Raw genomic sequence first — 6,799 nt, forward strand, 5'->3', positions numbered from 1 at the left:
AGTTTTTTTTTGAGTCTCGCTCTGTCGCCCAGGCTGGAATGCAGTGGCGCAATCTCGGCTCACTGCAAGCTCCGCCTCCCGGGTTCACGCCATTCTCCTGCCTCAGCCTCCCGAGTCGCTGGGACTACAGGCGCCCGCCACCTCGCCCGGCTAGTTTTTGTATTTTTAGTAGAGACGGGGTTTCACCGTGTTAGCCAGGATGGTCTCGATCTCCTGACCTCGTGATCCGCCCGTCTCGGCCTCCCAAAGTGCTGGGATTACAGGCTTGAGCCACCGCGCCCGGCCAGCACAATCTTTTCTTAAGATGTGATCTTGCTTTGTCACCCAGGCTGGAGTGCAGTGGTGCAACCATTGCTCACTGCAGCCTCGATCTTCCATGCTCCAGTGATCCTCCCACCTCAGACTCCTGAGTAGCTGCGTGCAGTGGTTTGCACCTGTAATCCCAACAATTTGGGAGGCCGAGGTGGGTGGATCACTTAAGGTCAGGAGTTTGAGACCAGCCTGGCCAATATGGCAAAACCCTGTCTCTACTAAAATACAAAATTAGCCAGGCATGATGGCGGGCACCTGTAGTCCCAACTACTCGGGAGGCTGAGGCAGGAGAATGGCGTGAACTCAGGAGGCAGAGCTTGCAGTGAGCCAAGATCACACCACTGCACTCCAGCCTGGGTGACAGAGCAAGACTCTGTCTCAAAAAATAATAGTAATAATAATAAATAAAATAAATAAATAAAATATAAACAATAAAATAAAATTAGCCAGGTGTGGTGATGGGCACCTGTAATCCCAGCTACTCGGGAAGCTGAGGCAGAAGAATTGCTTGAACCTAGGACATAGAGGCTGCAGTGAGCTGAGATCGCGCCACTGCACTCCAGCCTGGGCAACAGGGCGAGATCCCATCTCAAAAAAATTAAAAAAAAAAAAAAAAAAAAGAAGGAGAAGAAGAATGGTGGGTGCCAGGGGTTGGGAGGGGGAGGAGGAGTGTTTCATGGGGACAAGTTTTCTTTTGGGAAGATGAGAAAGTTCTGGAGATGGATGGTAGTGATGGTTGCATGAGCATTGAAGTGCTTAATGCCACCAAACTGTGTACTTCAAAATGGCTAAAGTGGCCAGCCAGCTGTGGTGGCACATGTCTGTAGTCTCAGCTACTTGGGAGGCTGAGGTGGGAGGATGGCTTGAAACAGCAGAAGAGGAACTGAAATTCGGGAAGTTAGGGTGTCTGGGGCAGCAGGTTCAGGTGGTGTCCTGTGGCAGGGGTCAGCAGCTGACTGTGCCAGGTGGGGGTGGTTGGAGGGCAATGGGGGGGCCATAGAGGATGTGAGAGTGAGTGAGAGTCAAAAAATAATTGAGTTTCAGAGAGATCCCTTTGGTGGTATGGAGAAGGGATTGTGGACAGGGCCTCGAGGCATGGTCCCTGGGAGAGGCTGGGGGAGGCTCCAGGCATCCAGAAGGAACTAGGACAAGGCCACAGCCTCAGGGGGATGGGGGAGGTCACCACTGAGGTGGGGCAGGCGGGGCAGGCAGAGCCTGCACACAGAGCTGCTCTGTTCTCTGACCCCAAGGAAGCTTTTGGGCTCATGAATTTTTCATGCTAAACAGGCCTGGAGCTTCAGATTCCAGGGCACTGGGCCCAGGCTTTCGGGTTCTGTTTACTGCCTGAAACATCTCAGAGACCCAGAAGATGAGTTCTTTATTTTGTTGTTGTTGTTGTTGTTTTTGAGACAGAGTCTCACTCTACTGCCCAGGCTGGAGTGCAATGGCGCAATCTTGGCTCACTGCAACCTCTGCCTCCCGGTTTCAAGTGATTCTCCTGCCTCAGTCTCCCGAGTAGCTGGGACTACAGGCATGCGCCCCCATACCTGGCTAATTCTGTATTTTTAGTCCAGACAGGGTTTCACCATTTTGGCCAAGCTGGTCTCAAACCCCTGACCTCAGGTGATCCACCCGCCTCAGCCTCCCGAAATGCTGGGATTACAGGCGTGAGCCACCGCGCCTGGTCGCCAGGAGACGAGTTATTTTGAGGTTCAGCAATGTCTAGGCTGGGGTGAAGACCTAGCAGTGACTGCATCCCCCTAGGTGACCTCAGCAGACAGCTGCTGGGAGCATGAAGGACCGCCCCCCTCCTTTGGACAGAAGCAACATAAAGTCTTGGGGTTTAGGCTGGGCGAGATGGCTCACACCTGTAATCCCAGCACTTTGGGAGGCTGAGACAGGTGGACCACTTAAGTCCACGAGTTGGAGACCAGCCTGGGCGACACTGTGAAACCTGTCTGTACCGAAAAGTATAAAAATGAGCTGAGTGTGGTGGTCATGCACCTGTGGTCCCAGCTGTGCAGGAGGCTGGGGTAGGAGAATTGCTTGATTGTTTGAACCCAGGGAAGTGGAGGTTGCAGTGAGCTGAGATCACACCACTGCACTCCAGCCTGGGTGACAGAGACCCTGCCTCAAAAAAAAAAAAAAAAAAAAAAATCAAGGCCAGATGCAGTGGCTCACCCCTGTAATCCCAGCAATTTGGGAGGCTGAGGTGGGTAGGTCACCTGAAGTTGGGAGTTTGAGACCAGCCTGACCAACATGGAGAAACCTTGTCTCTACTAAAAACACAAAGTTAGCCGGGCATGTTGGTGCATGCCTGTAATCCCAGCTACTAGGGAGGCTGAGGCAGGAGAATCCCTTGAACCTGGGAGGCGGAGGTTATGGTGAGCCAAGGTTGCACCATTGGCCTCCAGCCTGGGCAACAAGAGCAAAACTCTGTCTCAAAAAAAGAAAAAAAAAAAAAAAGGGCCGGGCGCAGTGGCTCAAGCCTGTAATCCCAGCACTTTGGGATGCCAACGTGCAACGTGGGCCGATCACAAGGTCAGGGGTTCGAGACCAGCCTGGCCAATATGGCGAAACCCCATCTCTACTAAAAATATAAAAATTAGCTGGGCATGGTGGCACAAACCTGTGGTCCCAGCTACTTGGGAGGCTGAGACGGAAGAATCACTTGAACCCATAAGGCGGAGGTTGCAGTGAGTCGAGATCGCATCATTGCACTCCAGCCTGGACGACAGAGCGAGACTCCGTCTCAGAAAAAAAAAAAAAAAAAAAAAAATCTTGTGCTTTCCAGGGCTCAAATCCCAGCTCTCCTTCTTCTGACTGGATGACATTGTAAAAATCACTTACCCTCTCAGGGTCTCAGTTTCCCTATCTGTCAAATGAATATAATAGAGTTGGGGGAGGTGACTCACATCTGTAATCCCAGTGTTCTGGAAGGCTGAGGTGGGAGGACGGCTTGAGGCCAGGAGCTCAAGACCAGCTTGAGCAACGTAGTGAGACCCCATCTCTACAAAAAATTTAAAGATTAGCCGGGAATGGTGGTGCTCACCTGCAGTCCCAGCTACTGGAGAGGTCTAGATGGGAGGATCTCTTGAGTTCAGAAGATTGAGGCTGCAGTGAGCCGTGATTGCACCACTGTACTACAGCCTGGATGACAAAGCAAGTCCTTGTCATAAATAAACAAATAAATAAATAAATAAAAGATAATAGGCTTCCCTAATTCAAGGGATTGTCTTGAGGATTCCTACATGGGAGACATTTAGGGCCACCCTCACTTAGGGTGAGCACCCTTTAAGCCAGAGTTAGTGTTACTAACAGTAATATTTGCATCCAGCAATATAGCAAAGTAGACAGAAGCAGGCTGGGACCAGACTGTTAAATCCCAGGACTCAGATTTGAATTCTGACTCAACTCCCTCCTGGCTGTGTGGCCGCGGGCTTGGGCAGGTGCCTTCACCTCTCTGTGTCCCTGCTTCTGACTTTCTAAGATGGCACAAAGGAGACCTGTGCCAGATGATAACTTTTTATTTTTCATTTTATTTATTTATTTTTTTGAGATGGGGTCTCACTCTGTCACCCAGACTGGAGTGCAGTGGTGCGATCTCGGCTCACTATAACCTCCGCCTCCCGGTTCAAGTGATTCTCCTGCCTCAGCATCCCAAGTAGTTGGGATTACAGGCATGCGTCACCACACCTGGCTAATTTTTGTGTTTTTAGTGGAGACGGGATTTCACCATGTTGGCCAGGCTTGTCTCAAACTCCTGGCCTTGGATGATCTGTCCACCTTGGCCTCCCAAAGTGCTGGGATACAGGCGTGAAAAATACTGCTTCTGGCCAGGATGATAATGTTTTCATTAAAGTGCACTGCTGCTGTCAATGTTGATGTTAATTTCAGGTGGAGAGGCAAATGGATAATCCTGATAGCTGCTGTTCTGTAAGTCCGCACCTCCAGCGGCTGATAAAGGGCTGGGGGCAGTGTTTGGGGAAAGGACAGGTGAGGTCTGGGTAGGCTGAGTCTTGCTCCTTGGAGGCCCTGAAGGACATCTCCTTCCCTCAGCCAAACAAGGTGGTTCTGAGCAAGGCTGAGGTTTACTTTCCCTTTCCTTCTGCCCTGTCCTCGAAACTACCGCACTTTGGGACGCCAAGGTGGGTGGATCACGAGGGCAAGAGTTTGAGACCATCCTGGCCAACATGGTGAAACCCTGTCTCTAATAAAAATACAAAAATTAGCCAGGTGTGGTGGTGTGCACCTGTAGTCCCAGCTACTCAGGAGGCTGAGGCAGGAGAATGGCTTGAACCTGGGAGGTGGAGGTTGCAGTGAGCTGAGACTGAACCACTGCACTCCAGCCGGGTGACAGAGCAAGACTCTATTTCAGGAAAAAAAAAAAAAAAAAAAAAAGGAAAGTCAAGGGGTGGAATCTGGGTCTGCAGTAGCTGGTGTGCACGAAACATGCATGGAGCTAGGGGTTGTGCCAAGCATTTGGCTATGCAATTGCAGGATAGGGCACCATGGCTGTTATACCCATTTAACAGAAGGGGAGACTGAGGCACAGCAGGTGCAATCACCAGCCCATGCCTTACAGCCAGTGTGTGGTGGTGTCAAGAATTAAACCCAGCATCTGTGCTCTCAACTGCTACATCATCATCCAGATCATCATCTTCATCCTCCTCCTTCTCAGCGACATGGTTGACAGTCAGCTTCCAAGTTCCCTTCCAACACCACGTCGCACAGAATAACTCATTTAATCTGCACAAACCAGGTACAGTGGCTCAGACTACGTCTGTAATCCCGGTACTTTGGAGGGCTAAGGTGGGAGGATCGCTTGAGCCCAGGAGTTTGAGACCAGCCTGGGCAACATACAAAGACCCCATCTCTACAAAAAATTAAAAAATTAGCTAGGTGGGCCGGGCGCGGTGGCTCATGCCTGTAATCCCAGCACTTTGGGAAGCTGAGGTGGGTGGATCATAAGGTCAGGAGTTCAAGACCAGCCTGGCCAAGATGGTGAAACCCCGTCTCTACTAAAAATACAAAAAAAAAAAAAAAAAAAAAAAATTAGCTGGGTGTGGTAGCAGGCACCTGTAATCCCAGCCACTTGGGAGGCTGAGGCAGAGAATTGCTTGAAGCTGGGAGGCAGAGGTTGCAGTGACCAGAGATTGAGCCATTGCACTCCACCCTGGGTGACAAAGCCAGACTCCATCTAAAACAAAAAACAAAAACAACCAAAAAAAAGTTAGCTAGGTGTGGGCCAGGCACAGTGGCTCGCCTGTAATCCCAGCACTCTGGGAGGCCAAAGCAGGTGGATCATGAGGTCAGGAGTTCACGACCAGCCTGGGCAACATAGTGAAACCCCATCTCTACTAAAGATAGAAAAAATTAGCTGGGCATGGTGGCGCACACCTGTAATCCCAGTTACTCGGGAGGCTGAGGCAGGAGAATCGCTTGAACCTAGGAGGCAGAGGTTGCAGTGAGCAGAGATCACATCATTGCACTCCAGCCTCGGTGACAGGACGAGACTCCATCTCAAAAAAAAAAAAAAAAAAGCTAAGTGTGACCAGGCGTGGTGGTTCATGCCTGTCATCCCAGCACTTTGGGAGGCCAAGGCGGGTGGATCACCTGAGGTCATGAGTTCGAGACCAGCCTGACTAACATGGAGAAACCCCATCTCTACCAAAAATACAAAAAAAATTAGTTGGGCGTAGTGGCTCATGCCAGTAATCCCAGTTACGTGGGAGGCTGAGGCACGAGAATTGCTTGAACCTGGGTGGCGGAGGTTTCAGTGAGCCGAGATCTTGTCATTGCACTCCAGCCTGGGCAACAGGAGCAAAACTCTGTCTCAAAAAAAAAACTAACTAGGTGTGGCGGTTTGTGCCTGTAGTTCTAGTTACTAGGGAGACTGAGGTAGGAGGATGGCTTGAGCCCAGGAAGTCGAGGCTGCAGTGAGCCATGATTGCATCACTGCACTCCAGTCTAGGGTACAGAGTGAGACTCTGTCTCTACAAAAAACGGTTTTATGGCTGGGTGCAGTAGCTCACACCTGTAATCCCAGCACTTTGGGAGGCTGCGGCAGGTGGATCACCTGAGGTCAGGAGATCAAGATCATCCTGGCTAACACGGTAAAACCCCGTCTCTACTAAAAATACAAAAAATTAGCCGGGCGCGGTGGCGGGCGCCTGTAGTCCCAGCTACTCCGGAGGCTGAGGCAGGAAAATGGTGTGAACCCGGGAGGCGGAGCTTGTAGTGAGCCGAGATCACCCCACTGCACTCCAGCCTGGGCAACAGAGTGAGACTCCGTCTCAAAAAAAAAGAAAAAAAAAAATTAGCCGGGTGTGGCGGCACTTGCCTGTAATGACAGCTACTAGAGGCAGGAGGATTGCTTGAACCTGGGAGGCAGAGGTTGCAGTGAGCCAAAATCACGCCACTGCACGCCAGCATGGACAACAGAGCGAGACTCCATCTCAAAAAAAAAAAAAAAAAAAAAAAAAAA

Source organism: Rhinopithecus bieti, unplaced genomic scaffold, assembly GCF_001698545.2.
Source record: "Rhinopithecus bieti isolate Rb0 unplaced genomic scaffold, ASM169854v2 scaffold_18862, whole genome shotgun sequence".
In the NCBI taxonomy this organism is placed as follows: Eukaryota; Metazoa; Chordata; class Mammalia; order Primates; family Cercopithecidae; genus Rhinopithecus; species Rhinopithecus bieti.